We start from the raw sequence: 13,996 nt of genomic DNA, 5'->3' as shown, positions 1-13,996 counted from the left end.
CCTGTAGACCTATACTATTTTATTTGCTGTAATAGCGTGAAAAGAGATTCTTGTTCAAATGAAGTTAGGTCACTCCTGGAAGTTCAAAGCGATTTAGCATTCATTAATTTCATTTGAACAAAATTCTTTTTTCTTTTCTTTTTTTTTTTTTTAAAGATTTTGTTTATTTGACAGAGATACAGCGAGAGAGGAAACACAAGCAGGGGGAGTGGGAGGGGAGAAGCAGGCTTCCCGCTGAGCAGGGAGCCCGATGCGGGGCTCAATCCCAGGACCCTGGGATCATGACCTGAGCTGAAGGTAGACGCTTAACGACTGAGCCACCCAGGCGCCCCTCTTTTTTATTTTCTTAACAATAATTTTGAGGAATTTTAAGGCATTTATTCATCAAGTACATTTATTATACTGTGTTTATGAAGGCAAGGAAGTGAACACCTACTGTATTTATTGGAGATTACTTACAGGGACAGAATCAATTATAGCTGGCTTAAGGGAAAGGGAATATTAAGAGGTATTACATGGCAATATCATTGAAAGGGCTGAAGAAACAAACTATGAGCTGCATTACCAGGACTGACTTTCAAAACAAACCACAAAACCAGGTCTCCAGGGCCACTGTTGCTCCTACCACAGTCTGAAAGGTGCTTTTTTGAGTGGGCTACTACCACTAAAGTGCTGGCTTGGGAGCCACTGCCTGTGCTGTGATAGGGAAGCCACTTCTGCTAAATCAGGAAACCACAGCCTCAGCATTGGAACTAGCATTGGAACCAGGCCACTACAGCTATGATCTGCATCCACAAAATGAATTTCTCGCACCTGGCCTCTCTTCCTGCATAACTTTGTTCCAAATCCAAGTATTGGATGAGTATGCATCTGTTATGTGGAATCTAAATCTCACCCACAATTTTAGTTGTAAGGAAGTCTGGAAAATAGAACTTGTTGCTTTCAAGTCTCTGTAATCCAGGAAGGCAGAGATGGGGGTTGGAACAGAACTCAGCAAGCCAGTCCACAAAACCCACTACAACTATGTGCTAGCAACAATATTGGAACAATAAGAAGAAAAAATGTTCTGCTTAATGTTCCCAGAATAAAAAACTGTATTAGCTTCAACAGCCCATTCTAGTTAATTGAGGTTAATACTCTATTATTACTATACTTTTTATGTAGCAATATTGGTTCTCCTTTGCTTATGCCAGTGTTTTGGTAAACTGTCAAGAGCTCATTTCATAAATAAACTGATCAGGTCACAGACTTCAACTTCTCTCTCTTATCTTTCCATGTACCAACCATGGTGTTTTGGAGCCTAGGGGTGTTGGGTCATAGTTTTTGACCGATGATCTTGAGCCTTCATTCCATAACCAAAGGGGAAAGTTCTTGAATTAATGTAGAAATTATTATGTTGAATTAGATCCTGGGGCTAAAAATCTTGACTTATGCCCCAATACAGTAATTTTTATGGGCTATTGTTATGCTGTGATGCTTTGAGCATCCATAATCCATGTTCAGGGGAAAAAAGCAGGTGGTATGACATAAAAAGACTTCTTGGTGAAATCCTGTTTTATTGAAGCTGAGAAACTTTGATGTAGGCTATCACTGTTTTTCCTTCTTTATCATTTTATAGTTTGCTTTGCTAAGAGTTCTGGTTCTGTTGGATACTATGAAGGGTAAAAACCAGCAACAACCACTATTCACTTGGCAAAGTTGTTTTGCCTTTGCTCTCCATGGAAAAATTGGGAGATGTTTGATTAATTTAGCTTTGTGAAAATAGCATTTTAAAGGTAGATGGTTGGGGTGCCTGGGTGGCTCAGTCGGTTAAGCGTCTGACTCTTGATTTCAGCTCAGGTCATGATCTCAGGGTTGTGAGATTGAGCCCTGCATCAGGCTCCACACTGGGCATGGAGCCTGCTTGAGATTCTCCCTCTCTTTCTGTCCCTCCCCACCCTCTCTCATTCTCTAAAGAAAAATAAAGGTAGATGGTCATTGGCTTTTATAATTTTACCCCTGAATTTTCATGTATACATCTTCAAGGATTTTTGGATTGCAGCAAGGAACTAAAACATAACTTTGGGAAGATGGTTTATCCATCAGATGGTTTTGAAAAGAAATGCTCGGTGAAATGCGAATTGTGAAACTGGGCTCTTTGAAACAGTTCTAAGAGCAAAATGTTTTTTTTCAGAGCATATCATCAAAGTTTGTATATTGCAGTAATTTGAATAATGATAGGGAATCTTGGGAAACCAGCAGCAAAATATAAAATAACAAACATCTGGAAAGTTGGCAGGCGTGACTTGGAAGGATACCGTGTGGAGTGACAGGTGTGCAATGTAAATGCTAGGGAATCAGGTGGGAGCCGTTATTGTAGGTAGTAGGACTAGAGGCTGCAAAATGAGAGATTGTCTTTATTTGTTCCCAAAAGAGATGACCAGGAAACTAGCCATTAATTTATGCATGTATTACATATTATACACATCTTTCTAGGAATATTTTGTATTTTTATTAAACAAATCCAACACTTGGTATTCTTTTTTTTTTAAGATTTTATTTATTTGACAGAGAGAGACACAGCGAGAGAGGAGAGGGAGAGGGAGAAGCAGGCTTCCCGCTGAGCAGGGAGCCCGATGCGGGGCTTGATCCCACGACCCTGGGACCATGACCTGAGCCGAAGGCAGATGCTCAACCAACTGAGCCACCCAGGCACCCCTAACACTTGATATTCTTAAACCTGTATAGGACCCTTTCTTTCCCTTGGATCTGTTTGGCCCCAAATAAATTAATGAACATTTTAATGAAACTGATATTATTTCTCATTTAAAATGATTATATTAAAAAACCTCTACCATTGATTTCAAACTTTGCTATCAGTTATAAATTGTCCACATTAAAATCAGCCTTCACTTGAGTTAAGCTTTTCTTTCTTTTTTCTCTTAGAACAGTGTTTCTCAAAGTAAGGTCCCCAGACTAGGAGCATTAGCATCACCTGGGGACTTGTTAGAAATGCAGACTCTTGGGCCTGACCGCAGATCCACAGAATCATAAGCTCTGGTGGTGGTCAGTGATTTGTGTTTAAACATCCTCATGTGAGAACCAAGGGTGAGAACCACTGCTAGTCTAGGGTCAGAGACATTAGAGAGAGTAGGCTATGGTCCTATCGACTTAAACTTTTGACAAAATTGAGTTTCTTTTCATTTCACGGGGCAGTCTTTCATGCAGTTAATTTATATTGGAAGACAGTGCTACTGGAGCTAAATGTTGCTAAGGTCATCTACCTTGATGATAGGGAAAAGGACGAGGAGGTTGTGTTTAAAAACTTATGTTACTCATTAGCGACTCTAGCCAAAGATGATAAAAGGTGACCTCTTGAACAAAGGAAGGTCTGGTTGGAGTTGGGAAGATGGTAGACCTAATCTAGAAGAAATAGATTTGTCACTTGGCATTGATTTCTCCATAAAGAATTTCTGTAACATCTCAGTGTTTGCACAGGGCACAGAGCAGAATTGGACTTTCAGGAGTCCTTGATATGCGTTATTCATGTCATGGTAGTGATTCCAGAACCAAAAGAGCTCAAGCTTGATGCTATCATCAAGGACTCAGTGGATCCTTCCTCTTCTGAGGTCATTGTTGGGAGGCCTGGCTTTTTGCATGCTGCTTTCCAGTTTAAACCTGGACTGAGAAGAATTTAAGAGGATGGAAGTTGTTTACCATTACAGGAAGTCCAGAGGCAATCCCAATGCCATCCCATTCTCCTGACATGCACTAGCTGACTGTTAAATGAAAAACTATTTTTTCCTTTAGTTTATGGATGGATAGGTATTCATTGGGATTAAAGTATGGTACCTAATGATGGGAAGGTATTATGGGTTACATTGTGCTCCCCAAATAAATATTTTGAAGTCCTAACCCCCAGCCCTTCAGAATGTGACCTTGTTTGGAAATAGGGTGATTGCAGACATAATTAGTTAGGAGTAGTGTGGGCTCTTAAGCCAATATTATTGGTGTCCTTATAAGAAGAGGAGAAGACAGAGAGGGGCGCCTGGGTGGCTCAGTTGGTTAAGCGTTTGCCTTCAGCTCAGGCCATGATCTCAGGGTCCTGGGATCGAGCCCTGCATCGGGCTCCTTGCTCAGCAGGAAGCCTGCTTCTCCCTCTCCCTCTGCCCCTCCCCCCAACCCCCGCTTGTGCGCGCTCTCTCTCTCTGACAAATAAATAAAATCTCTCTTGAGAGAGAGAGAGCGTGCACAAGCAGGGGGAGTAGCAGGCAGCGGGAGAATCAGCTCCCTGCCAAGCAGGGAGCCTGTTGGGACTTGATCTCAGGACCCTGAGATCATGACCTGAGCCGAAGGCAGATGCTTAACCAACTGAGCCACCTAGGCGTCCCAATAAATAAAATCTTAAAAAAAAGAGAGAAAAGACACAGACACACAGGGAGAACCCCATAAGACAACAGAGGCAGAGATTAGAGTGATGTATCTATAAGCTAAGGAATGCTGAAGATTTCTGGCAACCACCAGAAGCTAGAAGAGGCAAGGAAAAATTCTTTCGTAGAGCCTTCAGAGGGAGCATAGCCCTACCAATTTCTTGATTTCAGAATTCTAGCCTCCAGAATTGTGAAAGAATAAATTTCTGCGGGGTTTTTTTTGAGATTTTATTTATTTATTTGACAGAGAGAGAGGGAGAGAGCACAAGCAGGAGGAGCAGCCGGCAGAGGGAGAAGGAGAAGCAGGCTCCCAACTGAGCAGGGAGCCCGATGTGGGGCTCCATCCCAGGACCCCGAGATCATGACCTGAGCCAAGGGCAGATGCTTAACCAACTGAGCTACTCAGGTGCCCCAGATTTCTGTTGTTTTAAGCCACCTAGTTTATGGTACTTTGTTACTGCAGCCCTGTGAAACTAATACAGAGGCAAATGAGGTAGGTCAGCTCACCTCAATATGTTTAAGAGACCACATGTGAGTAAACAGATTATCCCAGAGATGTTGGGAAATTTGATAGTCTCGTTAACTGACTAGAGCATTAACCAGCTTACTCAGTACTTAATTTTACCAACATTGTTACATGTATTAATCTTCTAGGTTGTCAGTTGTAATTATAATGATGTAACTATAATCCAGCTAAAAAAGCCACATAGCCACCAAATTACCTGTAGATTCTATAATACTAACATTTTTTTTATGTTATGTTAATCACCATACATTACATCATTAGTTTTTGATGTAGTGTTCCATGATTCATTGTTTGCGTATAACACCCAGTGCTCCATTCAGTATGTGCCCTCTTTAATACCCATCACCAGGCTAACCCATCCCCCCACCCCCCTCCCCTCTAGAACCCTCAGTTTGTTTCTCAGAGTCTATAGTCTCTCATGGTTCGTCTCCCCCTCTGATTTCCCCCCCTTCATTTTTTCCCTTCCTGCTACCTTCTTCCTTTTTTTTTTTTTTGAACATACAATGTATTATTTGTTTCAGAGGTACAGATCTGTGATTCAACAGTCTTATACAATTCACAGCGCTCACCATAGCACATACCCTCCCCAGTGTCTATCACCCAGCCACCCCATCCCTCCCACCCCCCACCACTCCAGCAACCCTCAGTTTGTTTCCTGAGATTAAGAATTCCTCATATCAGTTAGGTTATATGATACATGTCTTTCTCTGATTAACTGACTTCGCTTAGCATAATACCCTCCAGTTCCAACTACATCGTTGCAAATGGCAAGATTTCATTCCTTTTGATGGCTGCATAATATTCCATTGTAATACTAACATGTTCTTAAATATTCTTTTTATTTGAGAGAGAAAGAGAGTGCGAGTGGGGAAGGGTCAGGGAGAGGGACAAGTAGACTCTTTGCTGAGTGTAGAGGCCAACAGGGGCCCGATTTCACGACCCTGAGGTCATGACCTGAGCCGAAATCAAGAATCAGACGCTTAAGCAACTGAGCCACCCAGATGTCCTTTCTCTGTTCAATACAGAAGTTAGAGGACTTGGAAAAATCTGTAAATCAAAGATTTACAGTGAACTGAATCAAATTCTAAGAGGTAGGAAATAATGTGATATAATGCAAACTAAAGCTATATTGCTTTTACTCTTTGATAATTCATAAGGCACTTTTAGATGTTACAAATGTTAGATATAGCAAGGGTATGCTCATTATCAAGCTAGTTATGGTTATTGAGTCTTGAGTGTTGTAGATTAATTCAGTTTATTCATTTCTTCTTTTCCTTTTCCTTTTTTTTTTTTTTTTTGGTAGTCAAAACCAGTTCCAGTTATTTGAACTTTTTGGCTGTTCAGAATATGGCTAGTGAGGGCACATTGCTCTATGACATGAGAGTCCAGTGGTAAAGCTTTCTGATGAGATAATCCATGCATCATGATGGAAGAGAGGACAGCAAGGTGACCACAGCCATTGGCCCTAGAAGAGAGTACCTGTGTAATGATGTACTCAGCAGCCTTGTGATTTCTCTCAGGCTCTCTCAGCTTTTGGACAATCCCACATTTGCTTTTAGTTTCTCAGAGGATTTCCAAAGTCAGCAACATAAAGAAAAGATATTTTCTCCTTATGACAGCTAGATAATGTATATAATATTATATGAATCACATAAGGCCTAACATATTCATCTTTTGGGACATTTAATTGGCACAAGTAGAAAGATGATCTGAATAGTTTCCTGATTGTGATAAAAATGCTGAACTGTAGAGTCACTCTTAAAACAAGGATTCAGTATGTGTCTAGTTTAGGGTGCTTCTTGCTTTAAGCAGACCTTGTGTTGATGTGCTGACCAAGAGCTATTATCTCATCAAACATCTCCTGAGAACAAGACTCGAGGAAAACAAATATGAGTAACTCAGAGACTATTTATATAGTTAAGTAGAGGACATAAACAAGTATATGGATATTCTTAATAGAAGGTAAAATGTGAAAAAGGAGATTCTAAAGATGCAAAGATAAAGTATTATATTACTCTGGATTCAGATGACTCTTTTTAGCCATGGATATCCTCAGGTGTAATGGTAATGAATTTGGGGTAAATCTTCTTTTATTAGTTAAATCATTATAAGTAGTCAATTCATTAAAACAACTTAAATTAAACAGTCATTTTGGCTGGTTTCTATTGACCAGATTTTAGAATTTTTGAGTGAAGAGACGGTGTCTTATTTTTTTGTTTTTCCCAGATTGTGTAGGACCAGGCATGAATGATAGATATTCAATAAATACTTCGTGATTTCATTCCTAATGTGAATCTGACACTAGAAGCTATGAATAATATATTTTTTTGTTAATTATTTTTTATGAGAAAGTGATACAAATTTGGCTGTATCTATCAAACTTTACAGATGTACTTATTCTTTGCCCCAGTAATTCCACCTTTGGACGTTGCCCCTACGGATACTTATGTACATGAAAGAAAGGCCATGTGTATAAGGTTACTCCTGGCAGCATTGTTCACAACCTAATGTCTGCAGGAGAGTCCTATTTTATTGGAACACAGCCATGCCCAGTCATTTACATATTGTCTAAGGCTGTTTTTGTGCTACATGGGCAGAACTAAGTGGTTGCCACTGAAACTGTGTGGCTTGCAAAACCTAAAATAGTTACTATCTGGCCTTAAAAAAAAAAGTTCACTAACACCCCCCCCCAGCTCTAAGTGATTCAATTTAACAAAATCTTACATATGCCTGTATAGTACATGCACATACAAGTACAAAGTTGTTAAAATATGAAATCGTTAAAAAGAAAACCTAAACCACCAGCTTCACTCTTGAGAATGTACAGAGGGGATGGCATTCTCTTTTAGTTTGAGAATCCTTCCTCTCAAGAGAGCAAAGACAGAAAGCGAGGTTGCTTTATCATTATTTGACAAGGATTCTTTAGGTGTATACTGTGGGGAAGGTACTCCTGGGTCTGCAGGATGCAGAGACGAATAAAGCATGATCTTTCTTCTTCAGAGCTCACAGTCTAGCAAGGGAGTCAGACGTGTTAAATAATTATGATACAAAATGGTGAGCGCTGTGAGAAAGAGAAGGAAAAAGTGCTATGGGAACAGCAGCAGCAGAAAGTGTGTGAATCTGCCCAAGGCCTTTTTTTTTTTAATTATGCACTATAACTGAAAAAGGATATTCACAAAAGGGAGTCATGTTGAAATAAAAATTGCCAGGGAGACAGGTTTTACTCTTTCTGAACAAAGATGATGGAAGAACATCTGTCTAATTTAAAACCTAAACAAAAGGTTTAGGCCCAAGGATATTACTGTATCTTGTCTTTTTTTTTTCAGGGTTCTAACTTTATGCAGCTAGATTTGTTTTGTGAATGCTGACCTATTTAAACTTTTCCAGTGACTCATTTGGTGCTTCATGAAAATAAAATCTGCATCTTACTGTCATAGGCATTTTTCACAGAAACAAAATTTATTTTCTTTTTAGTTTACCATAGGTTTAGCAAATAATAGAAGCATATCAGTCTGTAAGTGTGTTTAAAAATGAAGAGAGTATTCATCCATGTGAATGGAGGGAGATGTAAAACCATCAGCTTCACTTCTAGCATGCTGAGTTTTCATTTTCATTTTAAATTAGTTTCCACTGGGGCACCTGGGTGGCTCAGTTGTTAAGCATCTGCCTTCGGCTCAGGTCATGATCCCAGGGTCCTGGAATCGAGCCCCGCATTGGACTCCTTGCTCTGCGGGAAGCCTGCTTCTCCCTCTTCCACTCCCCTTGCTTGTGTTCCCTCTCTCACTGTCTCTCTCTGTCAAAAAATAAATAAAATCTTTAAAAAAATAAAAATAAAAAAATAAATTAGTTCCCACTATTTGTTTTGGAGGCTGTTATATTTGAGGTTTCTTTAGTATTCCTCAGATACGGAACAAAATGCGGAGATGAATGACAGAATGGCTGATATATAAAGTAGAAAATTTGGGTTAACGTTACATTTCCTTGATGGCTTCCTTTAGCTCCCACAGACAATTCTCTACCCTTTCTACTCTCCTTTATGGATAGAAAGGTTGACCTGCAAGGATTCCATGAATGCACTTCATGTTTCCTCGCTTCTGGTTAAGTTCAACCAACGGGAAACCCTGGCAAATTGCAGAAAGGGAAGGCAGTGAAGTTCAGGGTATTTATTTCCTTCTTCCTGTAGGATCATCATAAGCCACATCCGCTGGCCCAAGGAAGGACAGGGAACCAATTTCACTCAATTCTTACTGTCTACAGGCTCTAGTAACTGCCTTCCCCTTAGCACTTCTGTGTCTTTTGTTACTAAACGTGGGGTACTTCACCATTCCCAGTGATTTCCCTATTGCTTTCCACATATTTGTCAATAGTTTCTTTATAAAACTCTCCTCAAATTAGCCCAGCTGACTGTGCCATGCCAGGGTATTGAGGGATTCAATATATTCCTGTAAGGTTGTTTTGCAGATCAAAATCTTTTTTTTTTTTTTAAAGATTTTATTTATTTATTTGACAGAGACACAGCGAGAGAGAGAGCACAAGCAGGGGGAGTGGGAGAGGGAGAAGCAGGCTTCCCGCCGAGCAGGGAGCCCGATGCGGGGCTCGATCCCAGGACCCTGGGATCATGACCTGAGCTGAAGGTAGACGCTTAACGACTGAGCCACCCAGGCGCCCCGCAAATCAAAATCTTAAATGCATAGAGGAACTTACTATTAAAAGAACATGGAGATGGCTCTTTTTATAAAGGGAAGAATTTTATAGATCTAAATGGGCATCGATTAATTTTGTGTGTGTGTGTGTGTTTTTAAGATTTTTTATTTATTTGACAGAGAGAGAGACAGCGAGAGAGGGAACACAAGCGGGGGAGTGGGAGAGGGAGAAGCAGGCTTCCCGCTGAGCGGGGAGCCCGATGTGGGACTCAATCCCAGGACCCTGGGATCATGACCCGAGCCGAAGGCAGACGCCTAAGGACTGAGCCACCCAGGCACCCCTCGATTAATTTTTTAAAAATCGAATTTATACATTAGGTTTATATAGAATGATGTTTTTTTTTCATCCAGTTTCAATTTCAGGATTTTCAGATACCATTCAGAATGCATCTCATTCCTCTTTCTCAAGACAGTCACCCAAATATTGAAAGATATCTACTATTTTGTCCCCCTGAGGTTCCTCTTCATTGTGATGAGCCATGCCCCACTCAAGTCCAACAAATACTCCATAGAGGACATAATTTTAAAGTTTTTCACTATCCTGATTTATCTCCACTGAATATGCTTTGTTGGAAGCATCCAGATTGCCTGACTCAGATGTAGTCTACTGGAAAATTATAGGCAAAAGTAAAAATTTTAATCAAATTCACTAGCATCCATAGAACACTAAGATATAATCAAATTCCCATAAAGTGCTTGAGGAGTCCTGTTGAAAAAACATGAGTCTGCACCGTAAACTGAAGGTGGCCAGCTGTGGTCTGACTAGGGCAGAAAAACTTCAGTCCAACCAGCACTTCCCTCGTTCTGCATGCCACACTTGTAGGACTTCATTTATTTCCCCATTCTGCCACCCCCTCCCCACAGTTATAGCCACTATTGAGTTATATTAATCTTCTGGTCAAAAACCTTCAAGTCTTTTTCCCAAACATGGAGTTGTTAAGCTAAATTTCCCCTATCCTGTATTTATGTGGCCATTAGGGGTTTTTCTTTTGACAAAAGGGTACTCTGTGACCTTTGCCTCTGCTTCACTGCTTATTGGCTGGGCATTCTCACCTTGAACCTCATGTTAGGATGAAGACTAAGAAACCGTAATAAAGAAACCCTTCATACAGTGGCTTCTGTATCATATAATAGCTGTGATGTGAGCAGTTCGGGTCAACAGAGAAGCTTTGCTCCATTTGGTTGTCCAGGGACTCAGGTCCCTTCCATCTTGTAGCACAGCCATTCTCCTAGAACATTATTTTCATCTGCTTCTTGATGCTGGACCACTGTCAAGTCTATTCTAGTTCTAGCCAGTGGGAAAAGGAAAGAGAGTATATAAGAGGCACCTCAGTATCTTAACAGACCTGGAAGTAGGACTCCTCATATGTGCCAAGATTTAATGAGTCAAAACTTAGTCACATGACCACAGCTAACTGCAAGGAGGCTGGGAAATATATAGACTTTGGTGGTCAATTATCAGTTTCCACTGCTAACCATATCGTCTTAGAAGCTGTCATTCATTTATTCATTCATTCATTTACCCATTCATAAAACTTTCATTGAGAACTTAGTGTCAGGCAATGAGATACATGCTGGAGGAATGCAAAAGTTCATGGGACAGGGACCATACAATGAAACAACTGAAAAATCTACTCTGTTGAAGCTTCTTTGGATCTGAATTATGCCACCTAGCGTATTACTTAACATACCTAGCTTCCTGTTATTTTTGTGTTTGGTCAGTATATCACCAATATTCTCTTCCAAATCCATGATCAACATGTTAAATGGTCAGAGGTGAGAATAGAATCTTTTGGCAGCCACTAGGAACTTCCCCCTAGGTTGACCTGACTCAGCAATGGGTTGCTATGAGGTAAGGATATTCAATCATTAAAATCCATCCAAATCTCATTCAGCCTGTCCTCAGTGATATCTTGACAGACTCTGTCAGCGACCTAGTCTTCAGATTCTCTTTGACTATCACATTCCTTGATCTACTATTCAGATGTCTCCATCAGAAATGAGATTCAAATGGCCAGGTGTTGCTGGTCCTGAGAGGATCTTCCCCCTCATAAGTACCATGTCAGCCTTTCAGTATTCACAAATAGTTCTTTCAGTAAACTGCTCTAAAATCTTGCTATGCAAATTGCTCTTTAGTTTATAGATACAGAATTCTTTGCCCTTTTATTTTTTTATTTTTTTAAAGATTTTATTTATTTATTTGAGAGAGAGAGAATGAGAGACAGAGAGCATGAGAGGGAAGAAGGTCAGAGGGAGAAGCAGACTCCCTGCCGAGCAGGGAGCCCGATGCGGGACTCGATCCCAGGACTCCAGGATCATGACCTGAGCCGAAGACAGTCGCTTAACCAACTGAGTCACCCAGGCACCCCTTCTTTGCCCTTTTAAAAATTAAGACCACTTGGTCTGCTCATGCTTTTTACCATCTCTCACATATTTCATGATTCTTCAGAGTTGTTAAATACAATCTTATGTCCAGGTTTTTCCAGAGTCCTGAGATATAACTGGTTGTTCAAGCTGAGGAACTTAAAAAAGACCTGTACCTCTCTTTAAGTCTTCTCACCCATCTATATCTCCAGTTCACTCTTAGCACTCTCCAGTCTGAAGATCATTCTTCTTAATAGAGAAGAATGAGAAAATGGCTTTGGGTTGGGTAGGGTCACTTTCTCTATCATCTATTAACATGACATTATATGCCCTGAGTAATATCTTTTTTCCTTCTTAATTTGTCTATTTCTACTAGACGTTTAAAAAATGGGAGCTCCTATCTTCTCTGTCCTGTCTTAGCTAAGTTCACTACATTTGATACTGCCTTTCTTAAGCTTGGGATGTTAGGAGAGCTTATCTACTCTCCCAAATCAAAGATACTAAAAAAATCTCTTACCCTTAGTCCCTCATATCCCCACTCAGTAATTTATCCTGTTTTTCTCCCATCTTGGAGTGGTCCAGTCTCCTGGGTTCATATTTTCTCAGTGTTCCCTTGGCTCTTTGCTCTCTTCCATGGCCAAATTTTTTTTCAAAGATTTTATTTATTTATTTGACAGAGAGAGAGTGAGGGGGAGAGAGAGAATGTGAGTGCACAAGCAGGGGGAGCAGCAGAGGGAGAGGGAGAAGCAGGCTCTCCACTGAGCAGGGAGCCTGATGCGGGGCTCCATCCCAGGACCCTGGTATCACGACCTGAGCCGATGGCAGACGCCTAACCAACTAAACCACCAGGGTCCCCTGTGGCCAAGTTTTTGAGAATCAGGGCTAAACTATGCATGGTGGGTGTGTGTGTGTTTGTGTGTGATAAAGTCTGTGTGATGAGCCTCTCGCCCTTAACTTGTTTAGTTATTTCCCCTTTGACACTGAAATATCCATAAAGGCGGATACTGCCTTACTCACCACTGTATCTCTAGCACCTAGCACAGCACTTGATGTTAACATGCTCCATAAATGGCTATCAAAAAATGACCACTTCCTCATGCCAAGGACTTGCAGGCAACATTTGCTTGATGCAAGCCCTCAGATGCCTCGTGGTCAAACTAAGTAACAAATAGGCAACATGTTTCCGTGACTTACTACAAAGATAGTGCCTGCAGAGGATGACCTCTTTTTCCTCAAATATAAAGAATAGACAAATAGTAGACAGAAGAGCAAGACAAGGCATTTTGGTCTTCAGCAGTCCCCTAGCATTTCATTTCTCCTTCTGCCATGAGCATCTCTTTTCACCTAGTGATTTCATGGATTTTTCCTTTTCTTAACTAGAACAGGTATCAGGGTAAAATATTTATCAAGTGCTTGATATTTGTTATTCCCAGTGCTAAGACTGTCACTTACGTCTTTTCATGTATCCGTGACAACATCTCCATGAAGTAGGTATGATTATTCCCATTTTGCAGACGAGAAAGTAAGGCACAGAAGGTGTCAAGTTTCTGGTTCATAGCAAGTGCCAATAAGTAGTAGTTATTATTATTAGTAGTAGTAGTTTCTTATTGTGGAAGTGCCCCAAGGGAGGTATGAAGAAAATGCTTTTGTAGTTTGGTGAAGGATATGGTCATGAACTGCCATGTGCAGTCATTGTGCCAAAGATTGGGGAAGATAATGAAAAAATGAGCAAGACAATTTTCATTCTCAGAGAATTGTGTGTGTGTGTGTGTGTGTGTGTGTTTGCAGAAGAAGTAAGGCAAAATGTCCTAAAAATTATCATGGGGCACAAAGGAAGCACAGAGGAGGGAAGATGATCACTAACACCACGAAGGACATAGCATCTGAAATGAGCCGGCAAGTAGAGTTAGAATTTCCTGGGCATGTAAAGGCAGAGAGGTGGGTGGGAGGGTGCAAGGCACAGCTGGGGAATGATGGACTGTCTGGTGGCTGTG

Source organism: Mirounga angustirostris, unplaced genomic scaffold (assembly GCF_029215605.1).
Source record: "Mirounga angustirostris isolate CCGP_5_RB_7025 unplaced genomic scaffold, mMirAng1.0.hap1 SCAF_11, whole genome shotgun sequence".
Taxonomy (NCBI): domain Eukaryota; kingdom Metazoa; phylum Chordata; class Mammalia; order Carnivora; family Phocidae; genus Mirounga; species Mirounga angustirostris.
This window is presented reverse-complemented; position numbering follows the sequence as displayed.